The sequence below is a fragment of the Condylura cristata genome, unplaced genomic scaffold, assembly GCF_000260355.1.
Source record: "Condylura cristata isolate star-nosed mole 26May11 unplaced genomic scaffold, ConCri1.0 scaffold00002, whole genome shotgun sequence".
Classification (NCBI taxonomy): Eukaryota; Metazoa; Chordata; class Mammalia; order Eulipotyphla; family Talpidae; genus Condylura; species Condylura cristata.
Genome location: NW_004567103.1, coordinates 19,428,998 through 19,455,734, shown reverse-complemented (window position 1 = coordinate 19,455,734; position 26,737 = coordinate 19,428,998). Strand labels below are relative to the sequence as shown.

The following is a 26,737-nucleotide window of genomic DNA, read 5'->3' as shown; positions in this document are numbered from 1 at the left end:
CAGCTTTAAAGAATACTATTTTTCTTTCTGTCATTTATTTTTATTAATGAAGCTAAAATATTTATTATTAACTATGTGCCAGATAATGCCCTATGCCTTTAGCATATGTTATCTCATTTAACTCTCTCTATAATCCTAGGAGATGGATATGGCCTCTATTATACAGGTAAATAAATTGATCCCTAACTGTACAATCAATATAAATCTTGCCACAGTCCCTCAAATTAACCACAACATGCTGTTTTTTCTAGTAGATTTTTTGTTTTTTAGCTCATAGTCACAGTTTGTCTGCATTATTTATACTTGATATATTAGTTACTTCAATATTATTAAAGTGGATTGCTGCACAAGAGCCTTGTAGATAGAAAAATGGATGGGTGGATGGATAGATAGGGATATATCTTTAAATGCATAATCATCACATTTTGTTATATTTTGTATCTTTAATATGCATTTTATATTTAACATGAACAAACAACATTATTCTTTAAGGAAGAATGTCACAGTTAAATTAGGAATTTAAATTAATTTTAAATAAATTCACATAATGCTTCATTCATATCATTACAATGAAGCTGCATTATTGAGTTCATAATCTGTATAAGAAAAGTGGCAAGAATTTACTGCTAAATAGAATAACTATGCTATATTTTGCTGTAGCTACAGAATATTTTTAATTGAAATAAAAGCAGAGTTTAAATAGTCAAATAAATAAGCAGAAGTATCATTTAGAATGCAATAATATAGCATAGCGACTCTCAAGTACATCAGTTTTATTAAGATCATCTACTTGTAAAGTAGTGTGTATAACAAAACTCGATGGAATTCAGAGAGTCCAGCAGACTAAGAGAAGGAAGTAGCACCAAGCCTCACTGGTGTCCCAAGATACACATAAATAATTTATGAAGAAGATTTCATTACAGGGCAGGATTAATAATAATCAAGGAGGTTCAACAGGAAATAGTTCATGGAGCATGAGTCTGTAGAGTTAGAACTTAGGTATGAATAGAAGTATCCAAAGGTAAGGTAGTGCATGAAGATGCTCCTGGAAGAACACACAACATTAGAAAAGAAGAAAAGGAAATGAACATGCTTAGAAAGCTTAGGTGAATCTCATTTGAGTTCTGGAGTGCAGGGCAGAAGAAGAGAATTCTTAGAAGATAAGGATGGAAAGCTATCTGAGTACAATTAGGTGAAACCATGTGGAATGACTAATATTTACTTTTGATCAAAACAATAAAATTTTATTTAGGCTACTTATTACATTGGAAAGGGGTCTATTATCCAAACATAATTTTTTTTTTCTAGCATCGGTAGGAAGTTAGGGTCTTTATTTGGTTAAGAGACTGTGGTCTAAGCTGTGTTTTCAGATGATTTACAGTGCTGTGTGAGATAAATTAGAGCTGTGTGTGAGAGCATGTTGAAGAAGGTATTGTTTGAGAAGCTATCATAGGATCATCCAGGAAAAAAGAAAAACTCCAAAGGGGATGTTGACAGTGGGAATAAAATAGAGGTCATGAAAATGAAACATGTTTCTGAACTCAAGTTCATGTATGGAGTATAGGAGTATTTGGTAGAAGGAATGAAAAACAGAAGGACTCAATGGTAACTGTCATGTTTGAATTTTTTATCAGGAAAAATGAATAGAAAAAGGCAGTTAAAAGTACTTGAAAGAAAAGATCCTCTTTTATTTTTCCATGTCCCTTGTTTCTAGTAGATTGCTTAAAACATAAGAGGCAGTCAGTAAATGCTGACTGAGTTGAGAGAGTAAAAAACTGAAAAGGGGGTTCAGGCCTTGCTGCTGGATGGGAGGTAGGATCATGCAGGTCCAAAAGCTGGAAGAAGATATCAGGGTGATAGGACAGAATCAAAAAAGATTAGGAAAAAAACAGAGCAAAAATTCTGTGCAGCACCCATATTTAGGATATAGGATGAGAGGCAGGGATTGACAATGTTTAAGGAAAAATAAAAAGTCAAGAAAGAAGAGGACAGACAAGGTAATAGAAAACAAGGCTATACTTCAAGCTCTCCAGAAAAAAATGAAGAACGAGAATGATAATAAAAAACCTGTTAAATTTATTAATTCTGCACTTGTATGTTATAGAAGCAAAATAATACACATTTTGTAGATGTGTAAAATATGAAGAAGTCTAAGAAGGAAATCGTAGCCACATATAGTTGCATAACCCAATGATTGTGGTTAACATGTTTTAAACCATTTACTTTCATATCTTTCATCTATTGTATTTATGTTTACGTAATCAGGATCAGAACCATACAATTTAAATTTTGCCTTTTCTACTCAGTAGTGTCTTAAGCATTTCTTACAACATGTTGCCATCTGCATAATATTCTATCATATGGACATTGTAGGTTTATTCCTATATTTCCCAATGTCTCACTGGCATCATAATGCTGCAATGGAAAAGTTTGTGATACATGTGATATTTCCAGTGGTTATTTCCAGTACCAGAATCACTGTTTACTGTCAAATTCCTGGCTAGTTTGGTTATTTCAAAATGAGCCTCAGCTTCCCTCCAAGAAGGGGAATCTGAGATTGCATTAGCGCCTACCATGGGCCAACCTCAGTGTCAATTCAGAGACTCTGATGTAGATGCTCTTACCCCCACTTTACAGATGAAGGAATAGAGACTGAGAAATTTGAACCAGCGTTGGGACTGGTTTGGGGCCTGGGTCTGATAAATTGTGGGGACAGAAGCAAGATCCTGAGAAGCAAATAAATAAATTAGGATATGATAACAATAATAAAACATACTCACGCAAAGAGATTAATAGAGTTGTTAGGGAAGTAGTTACAGGGGTTCTCATCTTATTAACATAGAGTCTTAAGGCGGGGAAAGGGCGATGTCTGTGCGGGAAGGAGGGGAAAAGGGGGATACATATGTAAATAGAAGGGAAAATTGAAAGAACAGGAGTTTAATAGACAAGAATTTGAACATGGGCAACAAAGTTCATCTTCCCTATAGATAGTAGCAAGAGAAAAGAGTGAGAATTTTTCTAGTGGTAAAACTAAAATGGAGGACCTTATATATCATTTGAACTTTATCTTGGACTGGAGAAAAATTAACTTATTATTCAGTGAGTATTTATTGAACACAAATTCCATGCCCTTTTCCTGCCTTAAGAGCTTTTTTTCCAGAAGGGAAAAGTAATGAATGGATAAACAAATAAAAGATTACTCAGACAGCTTTACAGAAGATAGGTAAGTAGGTAAAGAGTAAATATGAGGTGATAAACTCAAACTTTAAAGCAGAAATGAATCTACTGGAAACGTTATTAAAATGCAGCTTCAGAATCAGCAGATTTTAGGAATGTCCTGAGATCTTATAGTTTAATGTACTCCTGGGTAATGTTGGTGCTGCTAGTCTATAAATGTGCTTTGATGAGTCAGAGGTAAAAAGACAAGGAGAGGTAGAGATTATTGGATCAGTTGTATGAGCAAGTGAGATATGAACCCTTCTCTTTGTGTGGCAAGACTACATACTTTCAAATCTCTTTGATAGTGAAAAAGAATTGTCCCTTTTTACCTTGGAGCTTTTCAGCACCAGCCAGTTGTTTATGAAAGATCCATTAAACCAGCCCTGGTGGGCTACTGAGATTTCATTCTTTCTGTTCATGGTCAGTGTTCACTACACCACAGAATGAATACTTGAGGCTCAGATTTGGGGATGTAATTGTATATAAAAACACTGTGCCAGTTTCTTTACTCCTCTTCCTGCTTCATTTCTTTGGACTTTAAACGCCTCTCTACTGGGAATATTGAGCACAGCACAGGCCTACTGAATTCTCTGGCCCCTAGCTCTTATGTAGCACATTTCTCTGTGCTTAGCTGTGAAGGTTCAGTCTTCTTGCCACATAAACCCTCATGCAAAACATTGGGAGACTGCTTCAAATCATAGGAGACTATTGAGGGTAGACTTTGATTCAAAGAATGCATTTTTCCCCAATAAAATCATCTCTTTTTGGCAGACTGAAGAAGGATGTGTATGCTTGTAGAGGATTAGAATGTTCATAGTAGCTAAATGTTCACAAGAGCTTTGACAGACTGTTCTGGAATAGTGTTCTCTTTCTGACTTCAGCACCAGGTTGTAATTCTTAATCCTCCCCCATAATTGCAGGATCATGGAGACATTTACCTATGTGATTCCCTTCACATCACACATTGTAGTTGTAAAATATCTAAGAAAATAAAAATTCAGTTATGTATGCATATTCATCCATTAAGGAAGAACAGCCTCAGTGTACATTAAACATCTGTGATATTTTCATGTTTATTCGCATTTCTCATTTGGTTAAAGGACTGGTTCTATCTCTAGGCTATTCCAGGCCCACATCTCTGCTTGTTGTCACTGCCATTTTTTTAACTTGATATTTACTTACACAGAGTAGGCATGAGTAATGTTACCAGAAACTTATAAGAAATTTCAGTGAAATATCAGATTGTTTCCATATGAGCACATAGTCAGCTTAAGTTGATAATTACATTTCTTCAAGGAGAGCACTTAGGAGAGGCCCTGAGTGAAAGAAGCTGTGTCATAAGCATATTTATATTTCTTATACTGCCTTTGGAGAAAATGCCACTGGTGTTTACCTAGTTGCAGTTAAGGAAATGAGTGGGGGCTGTGTGTGTGTGTGTGTGTGTGTGTGTGTGTGTGTGTGTGTGAATGAGAGGGAGAGAGAGAATCGAGAATTTCTAAAATGGATTGTACTTGTCTTATCTGCATAGTATAGCTGGATAAACTTCCAGAACTTAAGAACATTGCCCATTAGCTGTTTGTTCGGAAGTTGAGTCTCAGGTCAGCACAGGATAGTCTCTGTTCATCCTAACACACATTCTGCTTCTTGCTGAAAAAAATAAAAACATGTGAATTGATCCTCTTTCTTTTTCTTTTTCCATTTGGGTTTGCCTCAGATGGTTTGAATTAACCTTCCTTCAGTCTATCATGGTGTTAATGACTCTGGATTATGACCATTTAAAGCAACCGGATGTACATTGATCCACATCTGGTAATTGTTGAAGCAAAGTTACTCCATTTAATATATTACAAGCAAAATGTATTTCTCCACAATGTGTAGGACCTTTTAGAATCGTGTTTTTTTTTTTTCCAGGAAGATCTTATATTTTATTTTCAAGATGAACAGTGTTTGTACTTAGTTTTGTTTGAAAATATTTTCCTGTTTATTGCAGTTTTCTCATGGTTATGTATGCAGAATAAGATAAAGTATGCAGCATCAAATGTCTTTCTTACATAGTACCTAAGTGCAACTGGCTAAGATTATAAGCATAGTTGCAGGTGAATATATAATGTGCTAGAAATTTTTTCAAAAAAGCTTAACAAGACTTCCTGTTCTTTAAGTAGTGGGGACAAGAAATCCTAAAATGACTGACTTTTCAAGACTACGTTAGTACGTGAGGAAATATGAAATCTAGCAAAGAAAAACTTAAGGTAATGCTGGCTAGATTGTTATATTTTTTCCTCTATAGCATGATAGTTAGTCCAGTCAGTCAAAGGGAAGTAGTAAACAGACATAGATAACTTAATTTGTTCAGGTACTTTGTACTCTTAGTTCTACCCGCTTTGTTGTGTTCACAAAAACACTTAGGATGCAGACTCTGGATTGTACAACTGTTGGAATAATGTGACCAGTTAAGCAGTTGAATTTAGACTTTCAGAAGAAAAGAATAATTCTCTGCCATGTTTTAAGTCATACAAAGGATTTTCCAATAAAGTACACCCTAAAGCTTACAATAATCTCTGGAATGGGAATGGAAGATGTGTAATTACATTTATTTCATCTAAAAAAGAAACTTGAAAAACACAAATGACCTATTCAAGTCTCTCCATTTGAAAATAGTAAACCTGGGAGTGATGACTTTGTAAAAAAAGCTTTAACCTTTTACTGTGCACTCAGGTGGATAAATAAATGAATGTGTTATCTTAAATAAGTATATTGTTCTAGTTCTGAAATACTTTAATAAAGTACTAAATTGATTGTCAAAATAAAGAACCTATTCTAAGGCAACCATGAACTCCAAGACCCTCATTGACTTCACACCCTTGACTACCCTCAGCCAACCCCTTCACTCCACAGCCTTCTCTTCCCTGTCTATCATCACTATAATAATGATTAAAATAGTGATAGCTTTTATTTATATAATGTATATAACACATCAAGTGCATAACTTTCCTCAATGGATCAAATTTTTAAAAAAGGGAAGAGGAATTGAGGTGTTTTTTTTTTTTTGAAAGATTTATTTATTTGTGCATACAGAACTGGGGTACAGGCCAGAGGTGCAGGGGCAGTGAGAGGATTCACCAGAGATAGTGGAGAGTAGAACAGGCAGATCAACTAAGTACACTGCTGAGGGGAGCAGCAGGCAAGACAGAAGAGATCTGTTTCACCATGTGGGTCACCTTCCTGGCCAGGGATTGAATTCGTACTGAGGTGGCTGCAGCTAGCTTAATGCTGTACTTTAACCCGTTGCACCACCAGGGAGGAGGGCGCACAATACCTATTTTTAAGTGAGTAGTGAATAAGTGTTTTTTAATTAAATAAATGCCTACATATGGTAAAGAAAACAGTCAAGTAAAACCAAAGGGCCAATATTAAAGAACCGTCTTTCCCCTAAGTCCCTATCTATTCCCACATCCCAGTGAACATTTGTCTTAACAATTACTATTCCCCAAGAATTCGTCTGACCACCAATTTCATTATAATCTATACTCTCTGAAACTGTTGTTCAGTTCTTAACTTTGAACAGTATCTGCTAATACCCAACAATAAAAAGTGAGGAATTTAGTTCATTAACACTGTCTCCCATATGTCCCCGTTTCCCCCCAGTTCATTTAAGAGTACTTAGCTTGATATTATTTGTAAATTTTGTTGACTTTTTAAACTGCAAAATAGACACAGATACAAGAAGTTGATAAATATATACAAATGTAAAACATCTAGTTGAAAGTAAAATAAAAGTAACTTAAGTCTGGTGGGGTCCCTCCAAGCAGCTCCCACTTCCTTTGCTGGCCCACTTGTTAGTGAGCACCACAAGGTGTTCTAGACCCATCGTGCCCCTTTTCCCAAGATTATAAGCAGGAATTTGTCCAAAGAAGGAATTCAGAAGGCACCTAGCAAGGTCATTACTTCTGTGGTACCATTGCTTCTAAGTCTTTCTTGTTTGGTAGGATTAAATAATACTGATATTGGGCCCTCCCTGCTAGCGCAATGGGTTAGGATGCAGCACTGCAAGCTAGCTATAGCCGCTTCAGTGTGAGTTCAATGCCCAACCCTGGAGGTGATCCTCCTGGCACAGCAGACCTCTTCCGACTGCCCGCTGCTCCCCTCAGTAGTGTCCTTCGTTGATCTGCCTGTTCTGCTCCCCACTCTGTCTCTGGTGAATCCTCTTTCTGCTCCTGCACCTCTAGCCTGTAACCCAGTTTTGTATATCTAAACAAATAAATAAATCTTAAAAAAAAAGAAACCCTGTATTTTTAAACTTCATATATTTGTACTGATAGCTCCAATCACGTCCATTCACCTTCCCCACTTCATAATTGTTTTTCCTTCTTACCACTAGAGCCCACCTTCCAGCAAAAATATTTTTACACATATACTCTTATCTTTATACCGTCAAAGTTTATAATGTTTATGTTCTGTTCTGAGACTATAATTAGGTAATTTGTATTTTGTTTCAGTTGATTTAGAAAAGTAAACAGAATAAAAGAATATTCGGAGTCAAGATCCAGTAACTGTAATTTCTTGCAACCTAATTTCTTTCCTGTAAGTTGAAGTCAACACACTTACTATAAAGGTAGAGAGTAAATATTTTCAGTTCTTGCGGGTCATAAATCTTCATAGCAGCTACTCATATGGCCTGTTACAGCTGCAAGTACTCTGTCATTTTGGCTCAAAGAAGTCATTGATAATAAATAAATGAACAACCATGGCTGTGTTCTAGTAAAACTTTAAAAACTCAGGTGGTATTTGGCCATGAGGCTATATTTTCTTGACCCTTGTTCTAGACTATATTCACATTCCCCATGCTTTCTGTCTCATACCATCATTTATTGTACTCCTTTCTGTTTTACTGTAGTTTCTTCTAAATATTTATTCTATGAGCCAAGACAGTAACAAATTTGAGATCTTACATGGCTCAAACTATGTGCTAAGCCTTGACAGAAAATTTGCTCACATATGCAATTCTGCTCCAGTTTTAGCATTTAATGTTATTGATTAAAATGTTTGACACCTGGTATCAGTCAGATTCTTATTTTTGCAAAATAGATTTGATATTTTATACCAGTAGATGTTAGAAGTTTTGTGCAATTTCAGAATAATGTGTACTGATGAAGACCGTGTTTTAACATTTATATTCGATGGCAATACGACCATTTTAAATTTTATCCTTTGTAATTTAAGGAAACTTATTTTAATTTAAGGTATCTGTCTTTGATTTTCTTTACTATCCTTACCTCTATTCTGCAGATAGGGGGTTCATGTTGAATAGTGTTGGCTTCCTTTTTCCACATATTTTGAAGATATTTTACATTCTAGTTTTTTATTTCTCCTTTTCTTCCTTCCTTTCTCTTCCTCTTTGTCTTTCTCATTATTACTATTTGATTTCAGTTCTGCACAATCTATTTTAAGTCAATTCAGTGAATTACTTGGCTGATCCTATAGTAATTTCCAGGAATTCTTTCTTATATTCTGATTTGATATTTTCCATAATTCATTTTTGGGAGGAAGTTCATGCTCTTGGTCTACAATATTCTTTCAAATCTCTCTGAGAAAGATATGTAATTACAGTAGGAAGTTTTATTTCAGTTTCCAAATCATCTCTGTGTCCTCAAGAGTAATTTTTTAAAAGTATTCTTCTTCTTCATTATGCTGGCTTTTCTCACCTGTCTTATTTGAAGGTTTTTTTTTTTTTTCTTTTTGATGAATGAAACCCTGGGCTAACTTTCTTCTGCTGCTGTGGAGCTCTGTATCCCCTTACTGTAACTGCAGACTTCAGGTTCTGGGCAAGGGGACAGCCTGTCAGAGAGAAAGTCTCCCTGGAGGAACATAGAGGCAGAAAAGCGAGGAGAAGATTAGGACCCCCACAATTCCATAATATGTCTGATTCCACACGGATTATCTGCACTAGACCACATTGCCAAACTGATCACCTACTCTCAGCTAGTTCCTGTTATTACCACTGGAGGCAAACATTTCTTCTGTCAACTGAAAATGTATTATTGGAGGTCACAATTGTTCTGCATACATTCCTTACAAAATGGCCATGACACTGGCCCTCAGCCCATCAGAGTGTGTATTTAAAGGCTTTCAGCTCCAGGTCACCTTGCGATGGATCTGCTACTAACCCCCAGATCCCAGACAGCAGAGTCCTCATGTGTTTTTTTTCTTCCCTTTTTGCCTGAGCCCATCTGAGTGCTGAGTTCTAGAATATCAGAACATGTTTTGTTAATGTTACATTGTTTTCCCACAGTTTTATCAGTTTTTGGTATTTTCAGTATTTATATTATAAATAGGAGAAAGCAGTATGCATGGTAACACTTCCTTTGCAGATATTTTATTTTCTTCATTATGATTTATTTTATTTATGCATACAACACACTGGGGTATAGGCCAGAGGTGTAGGAGTGAGAGGATTCATCAGAAACAGAGTGAGGAGCAGAAAGCACAGATCAACTGAAACACACTGCTGATGGGAGGAGCAGGTAAGACTGGAGAGGTTTGCCATGTGGGTCAGCTCCCTGGCCTGGTTTCTAACTCCTGCTTCAGTGGCTGAGGATAGTTTCAGAGTGCTGAGACTTAACCCTTTATGCCACCAGGTGGCCCTTTCATTATGAATTTTTTACCTTTTTGAATTTTTTTAAAAAGATGTATTTATTTATGCATACAGTAACTGGGTTACAGGCTAGAGGTGTGGAAGGGTGGGGTGTGTGTGTGTGTGTGTGTGTGTGTGTGAGAGAGAGAGAGAGAGAGAGAGAGAGGGAGAGAGAGAGAGAGAGACTTCATCAGAGACAGAGTAGGGAGCAGAACATGCAGACTGATCAAAATATACTCACTATGAATTTTTATAACAACATGTTTGCACTATAATCTTGCATCATTATTTTATATTGTTCTCTCTCCAATTTTCTAATTAGTTGAAAATATTACTCATTTCTCCTGGGCCTTTCTTTTCTGTTAAATAAAGTTAATATCTGATTATTGGAACATATATATGCTGGATGTATGCTGTAAAGTTTGTATAAATACAAACTCTCTTTACATATAAGACTTTATCTTGGATAGGTGACACTGAGTTGTAACTAAAACTAACCTTCTATGTGCAATGCAAAAAAGAGAAAGAAAAAAAAAAACCCAACACCCTGGAAGATATGTTTAGTAGCAATACTAAAATAAAAAATTGTAAAGGCATACATTTTCACTTAATAAAATAGACAAAAGTAAAAACAGAACAACAATATAGTTAACATACTATCAGTTAAATTAAAATTAATGTGAATCTTATGTTTGGCATAGAATATATGATTTACTGTGTTTGATCCTTTTGCTTGGCAAAACTTAGAATGTGCATATTGTGTTAATAATGAGTATAATTTAGTACTGCTAATTAGCTGTCACAAAAATATTATTGATTTCATATGACTGCAGCTAATTGAATTCTGTTCTCTTACTGAGATTGGGACAGGAAGTACCTAGTATAAGGAAAATAGAGAAAATGTGAGAATCACAGTAAAGGACCTACCTATAAGATCGAAGAAAAATTAAGAGAAAATTATAGAAAGAAGATTAGGAACCACAGCAGCCTTTGACTTCAGTGTTCTGGGAAACCATTTGTGGATGACTGATAAAAAGGGGATTTTTCCCTAACTTATTAAAACACAGCATCTTATTGATAGCTGTTATTCCTAGAAACAAGCTGAGAACATATCAAACAGACAAAATATAAATCAATGTGAATGATGTATGGTGAGTGGTTTATATATGATTCACTCTCTGACCAACAGCTATTAATTCTCATTTTCTGCACACAGTTATTACTTTCTAAAGTTGAATGTCTGTGGAGGATAAGTCACCAGCTCTAGTTAAATGTTAATGGTTCTAGCAACATAGAATAATTTAACTTCAAGGCCTCTTCCAAAGGAATGTGAATAAAATGCATTTGTTTGACTTTTTATGGCTACCATTAAAAGAAAAGGAAATGAAACTATAAACAATTACTCTCAAATACTGGCATAGCTGAAGCTGCTTTGCAGGAGCTTAAAACCCTATTTATTGATGGGGAAGCTCTGTTTAACTTTCCCTTCCCAGCTAGATTGTAATTGAGGTTAAAAATGTACTTGGAGTCATAAACAAAATGTGGACTACTAATTCAGAGTGAGTTGGATTTTGATGTGTTTTCATTATCTGTTGTAAAAGATTGGCAGTTTTTGAGTTTTATTTTATTTTCTGCCCCATGCCTCCTTTTTTTTGTAGGGCGGGGGATCGGGAGGTGGGAGAGGGGTGTCATGGGCACATGGCACTCAGAAAAGACCCAGAATTCCATTCTCTCTGCAGCTAAGCATGAGAATATAATTAATTCCAGACAGTAAGACACTGATAAAAGTTGTATGTGAAAACTTTAAATCAGTTGCTTAAAAGGAGGAGTGTGCTTTTGTATCACTCCTTGCACCTTTCTGCTGGTAGAAATTCGGGTTAAACACCTGGAACTTCAGCTGCCATTTTGAACATGAGATAATCTTATAATACTTTCCTATAGTGTTCAAGCCTCTTTGGTTTGAGGTTTTTCCATCACTTGCGGTCTACCCTACACATTGTTTTTTTTTTTTTTTTTTGTAACAGCTTTGCAACTTTGTTTACTTTTACTTTCAACTTTGTTTACTTTTACTTTCAAAGGCCCTGGAATGTCATTTTTAAAATATCATTGTTATTTACACACATATATAACATTTATATTAAAATTGTTACCTAAAACATATCAGTCCTCAAGTCCTCTCAGTTCTGCTTCCTAAATGTTGTTCAAATCTATCCATTTCTGCATCCTTGAGGGCTCTGGATGCTAGACACCCATAATTTCTGATCTTATCAAAAGCAACAATTTTCAGCATCAGTTTCTTTCCCATCCAAAAGTGTACACAAAGCTGCTGGACTGATCTTTTCAAAATGAAATCTAATGCTATTCCTGAACTTTCCAGTCCTTCTCCTAACATTCATAATAAAGTCATGAATCTATAAACTCTGCTGTAGGCTTCTAGGATCTGCCTTCTGCCTGACTTTGTAGGCTCTTCTTGAGTTAACCCCCTGAGGCTATTAAAATAATTTCTTTCTCATTGCCTGGAGTACTCTCTGTATACTCTTGCCCATCCTACCCCCCACCTTTCCTGCCCTGACAGTACTGAAGTACTCATTGGTTATTACTCAGGTTTCATGGATAAACCTCTCTGCCTCTGGTCTAAGACAGGCAATTAAATGACATATCCATCATAGCAGTATCAAACTCCTCACTGATATTTAATAGTTTAATGCACGTCTCCTTCATAAGACTGGAACATCTACAATGTCTATCATTTTCCTACCTAGAATCCCAGAACTTACCAGAACCAACTACAGGGACCATACACAGTGGGTGCTCAAGAACGACACTGACTGCCTAACAGACATAGCTTTTATTCCCTTTCTCTCACTGGCATCTCATCCAGAGTTTGTTTATTGGATCTTATCTATCCTCTGGATCACCAAAACCATCTATGCATGTGTTGTGTACATTTAATTGGATATTTACTTTCTTTTTCCTTTTTAAAAATACTGAACTTTTAAAAAAAAAAGTTTTAGGTTAATTGTAACATTGGGAGGAAGGCGCAGTGATTTCTCATATACTCCCAACTGCTCCCCATGCTAGAGTCTCTGAGTATCAACATCATTCCCTAGAGTGATTTATTTTTCACCAAGAGTAAACATTAAGATTAATTATGCTTTAAGATAATCACTCAATCCCATAGGTTTGTCCCTTGGTGGTGTACATTCTAGAGGTCTGGACAGATTGTTATAGGGCAAGGAAAGGGGTCCCACCCTGGTACAAAATGACCTCTGTCTGTCATGATACCATGTTGAGCATAATTATTGCCCTGAAAGTCCTCTGTGTTTGCTTATTCATCAACACCCCTGTCCCTCCCTGGACATTCGCTTTCCTTGTGATAATACCCTAGACATTAGTTACAGTTTTCTGTTTACAAAATTCTGACTTATTTGGGAACAGACTCTAGAAATATGAAGTCTTTTAGAAAAGTTTTATCCTAGTAGTAGCCTCTCTTTAAAAAGTCATTATTACAATTGCCTTTTTCCCAGATAAAGCAAGAATTTCTGGATGCTATCACTGGTGAATTATCCCTTTTCTTGCAGCCAGAACATATGCACATAAAAGGTATTTAGTATCTGTTGAGTTACCTACCGTGGACGGAGTATCTGACAACTTTGATGTCAGATACCCTTTGTTTCAATCTTGGATTTGCCCCTCATCCTCTGTGAGAAGTATGTGTCAAGTTTAAGTTGTACAAAATAGGACTGATGATATAGCATATTACCGTGTTGCAGTTGTTGGTAATTTACATAGCAGAAGATCTATAGTTGATAGAGATTACTATCACTATCCAAGTTTTATGTTTCTAAGCTCCTTAACAGACAGGCTAGGTGTTCAATTCTTAGATTTTGAAGTCAAGTGATTACAAGTATCATAAAGACAATATCCAATATTAAATAAAAGTTAACACCTTTACAAGAGTGGTTGCAGGTACTGCACAGTTTTGCTTCTAGTATCCTTTTTCTCTGCTCCCTTCACCCCTACTCCATTAAAAAAAAAAAAAAAAAAGACACTGGTGTGAAAACCAGCAAGACAAAAGACAGAATTGTGCGAAATCACCCCAGGTCACCAGAAAGGCCTGGAAGTTATATACATTTTAAATTACACCACGTGGAGCCTCTCTGCTCTCTGGACAGAAGCTGGTGTGGGAGATATCAGGAGTTCAGCTGTCTCTCAGGAGGTTTATCTGCAATGCAGATTTTTTTGAGCCATTCCTGTCTGTTTCAGCCTCTAGACCTCCCAGCTGCTCTTGGTCCTCCCAGCTGGTTTAAAAGGATTTGTCTATTCTCTAGCCTGTTTGCAAATTCATCTCCTTCCAAAACATATTCCAGCAAGATATTTTGCCCTGCTAGTTAGTATCAAAATTCCCAGCAATGGTCATAGTTGCAATGATCCTTACTCAAAGAAAGGTAAATTATTGAGGGATTATTTTTTGCTGTCTCTCTCTTGCCTGCTAATGTGATGTATCATCTTCTGCTGGAGCTTTCTTGGCAGTTCCCTGTGGAATGAAGAGTAGCACACCTGCAGGGCTGGGTGGAGCTGGGGTGAGCTTGCAGGAAGCTGCCTGGAATTTGCAGGCTTCTCCAGTTCCTGCTGTTCTGCTACCTGATCTCAGGTGCTCTGCAGAACTCCATCTGTTGAGTAGGGCTGACTGCAATGTTTCCTAGAAGTTAAGGTTACAGTATTTGTTTGTTTGTTTTGTTTTGTTTTTACTTTCAGAGATCCTTGCTCAAGTTTTTATGTCTAAACCAGTATATTGTTGAGAACAATGAGATGCTAATAGTGCAGGTCAGTTCAGGTTTGGTTTTCTCTTCACAGTTATTGGCCAGTTACTCCATAAGGCTAGGTTTCTCACCAGTAGGTTTTATCAATCCTTACCTAAGCATTGTTATTCCAGGACAGGGTGAAGGGTAACCCAGCACTCTCAAGCCTGACTGCACTAAATTAGGTCCTGCCATCCACTGCATCAAGACAAAACATACTCAGGTGCATAAAGCCCTTAACGGAGGGTTTCCTGGTGGTGCAAGGGGTTAGAGGACAGCAATGTGAAGCTATCCACAGCCACTGCAGCATGAGTTCCATCCCTGGTCAGAGAGCTGACCCACATGGTGCACCACACCTCTTCTGTCCCCACCATTGCTCCCCTCAGCAGTATATTTCCATAGATCTGACTGTTCTATTCCCCACTCTGTCTTTGCTGAATCCTCTCACACTGCCCTCCCCCACCCCTCACCTCCGCACGTCTGGCTTGTACCACAGTCCTTGTATGCAGAAATAAATAAATAAATCTTTAAATCCTTAAACAAACAAACAAACAAAAAGCTGCCATTGTTAATCCCCCCACGGGTCTGTCACCCACATCTGTTTTAACCAAGAAACAAGCTCAGCTTCATGTTTCTTTGCTCCAGGTACCTCCTTCAGGTCTCCTCTGCCTCTCCATCCATTTTCCTTCTTTCCTGTTTCTTCTCCAACTTCTTTCTCCTCCCTGGCCAGCTCCACCAGGGAAGGGCAGGGAACCTGGAACCTCCCCTTTTCCTGGGGACCATCCTGTTACACTACCACGTCCACCACCAAAATACTACTAGCCTTCTGCCACTTGCTGGGGTGTGCCTCAGCCCATTTCTCCCAATCACCCCTCTAGGGACCTCAGGTCTGCTGACAGAATCCAAGGGTTTGTTTTGGTTTTATTTTTGTCTTTTCCATTGCTTCATTTCTTTATATTCCAATGTGAGTGAAATCATCAGTATTTGTCTTTCTCCTTCTGATTTATTTTATTTCGCTTAATTCCCTCAGTTTCCATTCATGTTTTTATGAGATTTCATCTTTTTTTCCCCCCAATGAGTAGTAGTCCATCATGGAAATAAGCCATATCCTCTTTATTCCAATTCCTTTGATAGACACTTAGATTGTTTCCTTATCTTTCATAAGATGTTGAATTGTTTTTTGACATGTAAAGCATTGCTTAAAACAGGCAATGACTCTTGTTTACTTTTAAAGAGAACTTTTATGAATCATGTCTGAAGTCCAGTATCCCTTGGAAATCAATATGCTATATAGCATTATGCTCCTGGGAATTTTTATTTCTGTGCTGTTTCCCTCCATGTCACCAGTGAGTCACAAGTGTGTAATTGAGGAGAATTCTGATTGAATCTAGCCCCATCAATCATGATCCTTGAGTCTGCTACAAATCGGTTTTGGGTAATCAAATCTTATTTAGCTGGCAATATATGTTTCGGTTTGATAGGAAATGCAGATAAGACTATTACAATACTTTAGTCTCCTTTGAAGGAGTCTGATTTATATATTTAAAAATAAAACCTTTAAAGACCTAGCCTGACTTACAAACTAAATTAAATTTAAAACAGAATAACTAAAGGACATCTTAGGAAGGAGGTTGCTTACTTATATGACATGCATAAGCTTTTCTAACATTAAGGTTCAACCTCATAAATTCATCTTTTTACAAACTTTTTTTTTTAATTTTTATGAAAAGATCTCCCAAACTACACCTCTGACTCAAGCATGTCATCTGGTTGTTCTCTTAAGCTACATGTTCACCTTTTGAATTTTATCTACTTTGGAAAGGATATTAATCAATATTCTTTACTTTCTGTTTTCAGCTCAAAGGTCAACTATTTTTTATTCTACCAGCCCCCTGCCCAAATGAAACAAAGCAATTCACATCTTAAAAGAAAATGAATTATTTATTATTGGGTTTAAGTATCATTAACTTTTAAAACAAATATGAAAACCATTAGTTTTCTTTTTTAAATATATTTAAGAATTGGCTAAAGGCTACAAAGAGTGAGTGGCTACCCATTCAGTGATAAGCTAAATGCTGCTGTGAATGCTTTTTAAGCATAATTTCACAACCTCCTCTCCAGCCAGCCCGGGAGATACTTTGACATTGTTAGCTGTCAGAGGATAGAGCCTTTTATCAGCTCACTGCATCAAAATACTAGCACTTTGAAGAACAAGTGTAAATAGGAAGATGAATTCAGAAATAAGTTCTAAACCTGTATTACCAGTACTGATAAGCCTATAGATACTACTAGTGACAGTATAAATTCCACTGGGAATTTACTTCAATAAGCTTCTAAAAGTGGAGCCAGATAGATAAGAGACCAAGAATTCTCTGGTTTTGTACAAATTTGAGTTGCTTCTGAGTACACTAAAATGAGGCCAACTCTTGAATAGGGTTTTTATAAATGGGCAGAGCTACTAACGAAATTCTATATCACTTCCCTAAAATCAATCATTACACATTGAATATTATATACTAAACCTTAAAATTGCTTCCTGACTTGCTTTGTTTGCTGAGGATAGGAAGCAAATTGACAAGCTCTCCTGATGACCATGCCCTCTGGCAGCCCCGGAGAGAAGCTAATGATTCAGGCTGGCATCTCAAGCCTTGCACTGAGCCCATTGAAGACAGGGGTTGCTTAGCCTTAAATATCAAGAACATGAAGACATCATTTGGAAAGAGACTCCCTTGCTGTGCACAGCCATTTTTTCATCCAGCTCCACTAGAAAGTAAACTGGCTTCAACTTGGGAAAAGTAATAATTAGTTCAGTAGGATTGCTTATCCAAACAGACTGAAAGCCACAATGCTTATAGGGAAGATAAATCCCTTGGTTTATCTAAGGCAAGAATATAATGTAAAATCTACAACATGGCCTGTCTAGTATTTTTCTCCCACCTACCATGGTGCTTTTGACAGATGGTAAGATTATGAAGTAAGTAGATAATCACCTCAGAGAGCTTTCTCACCTCCAGTGAGCCCTGGTAGTTACTGTCCTAGTTGATGGGAACACCTGGGAAATGAGGCTCAGCACAATCAACAGAATATACAGGCAGAATACACTCCTGACAACACCCCCATTGACCTTGAGCATGTTGAGAGGGACAAGCACAAAGCAAACATTGAAGGGTGCATTTTCAGAGCTTTTCTGCTTGTCGGTGGGTAATGTCAATAACCTTTATTTAATCTTCCCTTGTCTCATTGTAGTCTCTTCTTTGTGGCCACATAATAGAATAACCACAGTTGTGTACATTTTGGGATTGAGGTCAACATGATTAAAGAAGCTTTTTTTTTTTTTTTTTTTTTGATTGATTCAGTCTTCTTACCTGCAGAACAACCTCAGTTGCCAATACTGGTTTCAAAATCAATGTAACAATGAGTGCTCAGTTGGAGGAAAAATAAAAGATTTGGAAAGTTTGCATAACACCGAGGACAATGCTGGACAATGGAATGTGCAGCTGCCTGGCAGGCAGATGTGCTGTTACACATTCCAGTGCACTGAACTTTCTGTCGAGCCAAGCTAGGTAGGTCCCTGGTCTTCCGGAGAATTCTGTGTTGCATATTGGGCATTCACTAGTTTGCACCAGAGTGTGCAGAAGTCCCTCTGAGATTCACTAGATTTCCCCAGCAGTCAGTAGAAATACCAAAAAGAAGGCTAAAGATTAGTCAGGGGCAGAGAAAGATGAACTGACTAGAATCCCAGAATGACTGCCATTGCTTAATCATGCCTCCCTATTAGTATTCCTAGCAGGTAGTGAGAAATTCATTAAGTCTGTGCCCAATGCCCTTGAAACAAGAATGTTGTACAAATCCCTATCTTAATCTGCCCTAATCCAGATGAGCTAATTTGGTAGTGTGGCCCTTGAATTAACTAAAATGAGTGTCACACAAGGAGCTCATGCCTTGTCTATGTAACCGTAAATTGTAGGAAAGAGGATTTTGTTTCTGGAGTCACAATTATTATATTGATGCATTTGTTTACTGGTATGAACATTAGCAGTTAAAATATAATTGGAAATAAGAAAAAGGGAGGTCTTCTTAGATGCTTTCTCTTGGAAGCTTTTTGTAATGACTTCCCATAAACTTGTCTTTGGTATTTCACTGGAGTAACATACAATGGCAGTCTGTTTGATGGAGAGCAATTAGGGTCTTTCTATACTTTGTGGACAGGGGGGCCTATATTCTTCCTGTGCACATGAACCTTGTTTGTGGGGAGAACACTGTAGTCGTTTTTATTGCTTAAGCAAAAAATAACAAATAATTATCCTGCTGTAAAAGAAAATACTGATAATTATAGTTTGCCAGCCTTGTTGTATAAGGGGACACAGAAGACAAAGTGTTAGTGTCTTCAGATTCCAAAACAGAATGCTTCTGCAGACTGCAATAAACTCCATACTTAATGGCCTCCCCACAGAAATGCTAAAAACTCCAAGGGCTGTTTAATAAGGCTGCATGGCTTTGGCATGTTGTACACAATCCAAAAGATGACAATTTAAAACATAGTCACAAAGAATTTCCTACTGTATTTTATTTAGTGTTCCATAAATATGTGGAGAGAGAGAACAAGGGTGCACACAAGTGAACAAATAAGGTATGAAAGTAAACAAATTAGCGGTAACTAGACTGTTTTAAGAAAGGTTTTAAAAACAATTTCTTGGGCCTCCTTGGTGGCACAGGAGTTAACAACATAGTGCCATCAAACTACCACCAGCCATTGTAGCGCAAGATCAATCCCTGGCCAGAGGGCGGGCCCACATGGTGCAGCAGGCCTCTCCTGTCTCACCTGCTGCCCCCTCAGCAGTATATTTCAGTAGAACTACCTGTTCTGCTCCCTGCTCTGTGTCTGAATCCTCTCACCCTCCCTGTACCTCTGGGCTTCTGGGCTACACCCCAGTTCTTATATGCATAAATATTTAAAAACAACAACAACAACAACATAAAATACAGGTTTTTTGTAGCTGCTATTTACTAGTATTTTTTTCATCAGAGTGTTTTGGTGAGACTTGATTCAGTACCTTAGACTGTTTTATATGGCTTCTAATCAGCTTTTACAGAAATAGATTTATTACAGTTGGCAGTCTATATGAAGTATCAAATTCAAGAAGACCTCATCTGACAATAACTGATATCAGAAAAGGGGCATTTACATTTTCCTCAAAAAGAACAAATTGCAATAAAAATGAGGAAAAAATGTGAGAATCTTTAGTGTGAAAAATATAACTAAATGTTATGAAATAAGAACATTGTAACTATGCATAGAGATATTTACATTATGATTTACATGTGCCAATTCTAAGAAAAATGAAATTGTCAAGTGTTTTTTAATCTCTGTTTGTTTTAGAATAATTTTCCCACAAATTTTAGTAGGGAACCATTCCATAGTCTTCATGTCACATTTGGCTTTGCCAGCATGCTCCTTAGAAAGGATATTTTTGTAAAAAAAAAAATTCAAGAGCTTCATCAATTTTCCTGGCTTACATTTAATTGTTATAATATACAAATGATTTCTTGCTTGAATGAATATTGTGTTCTCAGCTTTGTGAATTTCCCCCTTTTCTTTGAGTTACTGGTCTACCCATACCAGATCTTCATTTTTCCATGATTTGTCTGTTGAAGAATTTCTTCGTCGTGGTCCTCATGCTCTTCAAGTAATTCCTTATCTTTTGCAAGAGTTGTAATTTCAATTGCAGTTGCATGCTATAAAATTGGTGTTATTATGTAAAATAGGAACATCTTCAGACGTCATCTGGAAATCCAAGATCTGTTGAGAAGAAATAAAAGCTAATATTAATCACGGAGAGGAGGCTGTTCAAGTGGGCCCTCATTTTGTAATAGATAATGTTATTAGTAACTTATATTTGCATTATGGCAAAATGACCCAGTAGAAAATAAATTGTGTGAAGTGTAAAACTTAAAATCATATATCAGGGAAATATGGATAATTATAGTTTTCATTAAGAAACTTACATTGAAGTGACATTGCATTATAACATTACTTAATTTTCAGGGGCCCATCATTGAAAAAATCAACATAGGTAAATACTACATTAAGTTCACTAATGGAAGGCCACGTCTATCCTTCACCAACTATTCTATACTTTATGGGTAAAAATATAAAAGAAATGTAGAACTGGGGTCTCCCTGGTGGCACAGGGGTTAAAATCTAAGCACTAACACCAGCCACTGCAGCATGAGTTTGATCCCCAGCCAGGGAGCTGACCCACATGACACAGCAGACCTCTCCTATCTTGCCCACTGCTCCCATCAGCAGTGTATCTCAGTAGATCTGCCTGTTCTGCTCCCCACTCTGTCTCTGGTGAATATGTCACTCCCTGCACCTCTTGCCTACACCCAGTTCTTGTATGTATAAATAAATCTTAAAAAAAAAATGGAAATGTAGAACTGAGGGTATAAATTATATTATACCTGCCTTTGTTTTCATACAAGCAAAAGGGCAATCTTGATGTTTCTCTTATTATTAACAGTGATGAAATAATAAGGGAATTGGTGTTAAAAACAGTAAATTCACTTCATGGACCTTTTCCAAGCAGAAACTAATTAGCATCTATCTCTATTAAGTTGAGCATATAGAGCAGCTTTAGAAAAATCTGTACAAATCTCTTTGTTTTGATGACATTATTTGACTATAATAAAAATTATAACATTTGATAGCTGATATCATGTCTGAGTCAAGTCAAATGCTAAATTATACATGATGAAGGTATGATACCTGAATTTTAACAGGATTCCAAGTTGACCTTATAAGATTGATGAAATTAAGTATATCTTGATTGCTCTTGTGTTCCTGTTATACTCCATCAGATATATGTATTAACTTTTTGTACATATATATATATATAGTGGTTTTTTGATGATCAAGAAAGTTAATAGTATTTGCCCATTATAATAAAGTAGTCACAAAAACTCATTCATTCACCATTTCTTATACTACTTTGCACTAGTTATATTTCACTACTTATATTACACTATTCTTTTCCAGGGGCATTTCCAAGTTGGTAACATACTTCTCTCAGGCTGTCTTGAACTACAAAACCGTTGGATACAATTTAAGATTTAAAATATTTTCAAAAGCTGAGTGATGTTTTGAATATTTATTTCCTATTTGTCCCATTCTCTTCTTAATATTTTCCTTACTCTACTACTTGCTGATTTTTTTAAATTTTATTTTAGCACTCTTCTGCACTAATCTCATTAAAAATTTGAGTGGTCACCTTTTTAGCTTCATGCTGAATGACACTGGGGAGAATACAGAAAACTTGACCTCAGTCTTACTCATCACCTCCTACTGACTGTGAGATCCCCGACAAGTCATAAAACTTCAGAAATCTGATTGATTAAATTCTGCCGTATACATAAAAATATAATACTAGTGGCATCTACTTTTCCCAAAAGCCCCCCTGATTAAATTCTGCCTTGCTGAATTGTTTTGGTTCTTCTGGATTGTCTTCGCTGTTTTCCTCCTCCTGCCCCCACACAATAGGTCCATCCCAAGGCTCTTGGTCTATCCCAGGACATATGGTCCTGTTTATTTGATGAACTCATCCATTTCAATATAATATTAATCTACCTAAAACATAGTTTGGGGTCCCAACATACTTTATAAAACTCATCTTAAAAACCATGCTCGATTTAATAATTGGAAAGCAACACAATCTTTCTTTGACCCAGTGTTGTCCCTGGTTTCCACTTTGTCTTCTGTTCTCTCACCCTATGCTTTGTATTATGGCCGATGCCCACCCAGCTATGATTGTAAAAGCTCCTTGAAATCAGGGAGATCACTGCCTGCATTTTTTAACAGGACTTCAATATCGAATACACAGTAACAAGTGAAGGGCTAGATCACTTCCTTAGATATATGTGGAACAAATATCTTGTGATGTGTGTTATAGAATGAAGCTGGAAAGGTAAGTAAGTCAGGAGTCCTTTGAAGCAAGGAAAGTCTTGAGTCTGTTTCCCAAGAGCTTAGACCACTGAAGTGGTCTATTTTTATCCCAAAGGTAATGCAAGCAGAAAGAAAATGTGCATTGCTTACATTGTCTCCTGTGCCTTAGATGCATTAAGAAAGGTACAGTTTTATGAGTAATACATACCTATTTTGCTAAAACTTGTGGCATTTGGGTTCTGTGTTTACTGAATTCTTTGTTATCCAATGCAGAAACTTGTGTTATTTTCATAGAATAAGAAGCTCTTTATTAGAATTCTCTAATTCATTTTTGTAAAGAACTATTCGTTCTAACCCTCCTACAGAATAGGCAATCAAAGCTACTTGAGAAGTAATAAATAGATACATAAAGGTCACATTTTTCCCCTGCACAATAACCATGCTTTAGATCTGTAAAAATCGAAAAGAGTACAGAAATAACTCTCTAACTTGCAAATGGTTAATACCTAATTATTTAACTTAAGTGTTTTTAACTTGTGGTCCATTGGCTCCCAGGCAGTGCATGAATGGGACCCAGGAAGCTTTTGAATAAATAACGTTTATGCCTGTGTGGTATGAATGCAAAGCTTTCATTAAATTTTATAAAGAATCCATCACACACAAAATCCAAAAAGTATGTTTTTTGAGATAAGAAGCAATCTTTAAATTTCTTTAAACCTGGTGAATCTGGACTTATCTTGTATCGAGAAAGAAGTTTAAGCCTATAGTTAACTATATAACTAAACTACCGTATAGTTATACTGTAGTTAAACTATATTTAAAACTATAGTTAAACGATAGTTAAAACTATATAGGCTTTATTTTAACAATAGCAATAACATTTTAAGTAACAACTATTCTTAAGCTGTTAACTTGAGAACAATATTCTCCTTTTTAATGACAGTCAGAGGAAATAATGATATACCAGTATGAATAAGTGTATTTTATGTAGCAGTCATTTCTCATTTTGGAATTCCCCAGATCACATTCTTAGGAATCATACTGGGTCCTTGTGAGGGGTGTAGATTCCAAGGCCCACTCCAGACCTCTCGAATCAGAATCCCCCATGGAATCTGGGACTCTGAAGTTTGAACCATGATTGCAAAGGACTATGGAACATAGCAAATACCAACACTCGTTCTCTGTTCAGTGTTTGGATAAACCAGTCCTAATTACCCAATTCATTGAGTTGTTAAATAGTTCTTGTTCCGTGTGTGAATACTGATTATAGGCCTGACCCTGCAAGAGAAACTCTCTCTAACCTGCCCTGGTTCTTAAAATTGTTCTCCCAGAAGGTAGATATTATCATCCACAATTTATAAATGAAGAAATGATGGCCCAGTGAAATTAAATAACTTTTCACCTAAAGGCCTGGTCAGCTCCAGAAGCCCTTCTTGCCACTCTGCCCAGCTGCCGCTCACTAGTAACCAGTGATTGCTGCACTTGTTGCCGCTTTCGAAAGGCTTTCGCAAAACAAAAGAGATTAAATGGACTGACGTGTGAACAGTTGGCATTCCCTGAAATTCATGCTTATCAGCAATATTACAGATTTATAATGAACAAAGTAAAACACATCAGCCTCTCTCATGAAGCACTTGTCTGACACTTGTCTAAAAGGAGCTTCTAGAATTAACACTTTATAGGTAGGAATAGTGTGATGATGATCAAATTGCCTCCAGTTATGACACTTTAACAAGGAGAGAATATAAAGAAAAACTAAACATTACATTATATAAAGTGACCCTAAAACCTGCCATCAAGTATCACCACACACAAAAAAAAAAGAATGAAAGAAAAGAGGCAAAGGAGAAAGAGCGAGAGTAGAGATAAACTAATCCTTGAGTATTTGGTAAAGTAGGTCTTTAAACTTATGTAAAACATGAATTTTTCAAGATTTTTTCCAAAAAGAAGATGGCTTTCCGGTATGTATGTTCTGTATCAAAGGATTGTTCATTTCATTCAACACCTTTGGGCACTAATAATGAATTTATTTAATTTTTAAAATCCTGACAATCATCTCCATTTTATAGTGATTACTTTAGAAAGAGTTCAACACTGTTTGTCAAGAAATATAATCAATTCCGTCCATTTTGAGAATGACAGAACACAAAATATTCTAGTTATTACTCTAGTTATAATTTAAAAATTTGCTGGCAATCCAGGTATGAAGTCAGCAGATCAGGAAATTTAACTTGACTTTTTTTTTTTTAAAGATTTTACTTATTTATTCGTTCAGAACTGGGGTACAGGCCAGAGATGTGGAGGGTGAGAGGATTCACCAGAGACAGAGCGGAGAGCAGAACAGGCAGATCGACGAAGTACACTGCTGAGGGGAGCAGCGGGCGGGTCAGGAGAGGTCTGCCACGCCATGTGGTCGCCTCTGGGGCAGGCGGGAATCAAACTCATGCGGAAGTGGCTTTAGCTTCTTAGTGCAGTGCTTAACCCGCTGCCCACCAGGGAGGGCCTTAACTTGACTTTTAAGGAAACTAACAACAGCAGTGGTTTCTATAAAGTAGCTTCACAGATTGTTTCTTTTAGGGAGAAAGAGTTTTAATCATTTAATTAATTATTTAAGAGAAATGGCTGTTCAGTTATATAATGCTCCAAACCGCTCCTCTGGGGAGATTGGAACCAGAAATTTCCCATGTGTCTGTTATAACTCTTTGTCAGCTGTCCTACAGTAAACTTCCAATAAAAGCTGACGTCCCCATTGGAAACCGGCTATGCTCTTCAGTAGACAATTATAGCAGGTGATTTATTTTAAACAACGAGAGGACTATTAAATAGATGTTTGAATTTGCACTTAAACATTAGGTAGTGTTAGGTGATACACACACCAGTAGGATATTGAGACAAGAATAGTAGATATCTCTTTTGATTGTGCATGGGCTCCATTTAAGCATAAAACCATCATATTAGAAGAAGTTTCAAAGGAATCTTATTGAAGTTTCAGAGCTCATAACGTCCTCATGACAATGAAAGATTCTTATCTTTTTTTTTTTTTTAAGATTTATTTATTCACGTGCCATGTGGGTCACCTCAGGGGCGGGGATCAGACTCATGATGAAGTGGCTTTAGCTTCTTAGTGCTGTGGTTTAACCCGCTGCACCACCAGGGAGGGCCCTAAAGATTCTTTCTTTTCTTTTAAAATAACCAACATGTTTCTATATGTTTGCTTAAAACAGTAGCAGAAATCTACATTCCAGATATTCTTGTTCCTTTGAAGTTGTATCAGGATGGAAGAGTCTGGGCTGCCCTCAAGTCCATGCTCTCCTGTAATGAGAAGACCTGCCTCTGGGGCAGGTGAATGTGACTTTTTTGTAACAGAATTACAAGGAGTCAGGATTTTTAATGCTAATACTTTTATTTTAAGATTTTTTAAATTTCATTTATTTTTTTCATAGAGGGGCTGGGAAGTAGTGGGTGAGAGGATTCACCAGAGACAGAGGGGGGTGAGCAGAAGGAATTACTGATTAAAGAGAGATGCAGGCCAGACAGGAGAGGTCTGCTGTGCCATATGTGGTTAGTTCCTTGGCCAGAATTGAACTCAGGCTGTTACAGTGACAGTGCTGAGACTTAACCAAAGCAAGGGACAACAAAAGAGGCTGTTTAAGCTTCATTGATTCTTTTTAGTAATAATGTTGCATACCTGAAACTTATATAATGTTCAAGTGCAAAATTGTGTCAACAAAAAATTAATTAAAAAATTTTAAATAAAATGTCTAAAACTAAAATAAATTTAAAAATAAAACAACTGGGAGAAAAATAAGTCTTGACTATTCATCAGCCTAGAGTAATTCTAAAAGCCATTCTCAGAGTGTAAGGGTGAAATCCTTCCTTTGAAGCAGACTTTTGTGCCTGCAGATACTAAATATGGCTGACATAGTTCCTTGGGAGCCCAGAGGAACCTCAGCAAGACGTTAGCAGCCCTCACATTCCTTTGGAACAACAGTAATTAGACCATTTAGAATATTTGCAACCACACTGGATCACTTGCTGTTATTTTTTAGTTTAGACTTTAATCTTATTTTCATTATGTTTTTATATAAATCAGACACATGTGGCTTGATTATAGATTTTAAGTCACCACTAGCAGCTTTAGAT

The 26,737-nt window shown here is 36.7% G+C and overlaps 1 protein-coding gene across 9 annotated transcripts in view; it reads left to right on the top strand.

The window, feature by feature from the left end:
• The window catches only part of MAP2 (microtubule-associated protein 2), a 267,610-nt gene that overhangs the window by 136,878 nt on the left and 103,995 nt on the right, over positions 1-26,737 (top strand). The window contains exon 1 of one of the 9 annotated variants that reach the window (XM_012726989.1): positions 148-166. The exons of the other annotated variants lie outside the window; for them this stretch is intronic. The gene's annotated coding sequence lies outside the window, so the exon portion shown is untranslated. Of the gene's footprint in view, positions 1-147; positions 167-26,737 lie in introns of those variants that run through there. 9 annotated transcript variants of the gene reach the window in all.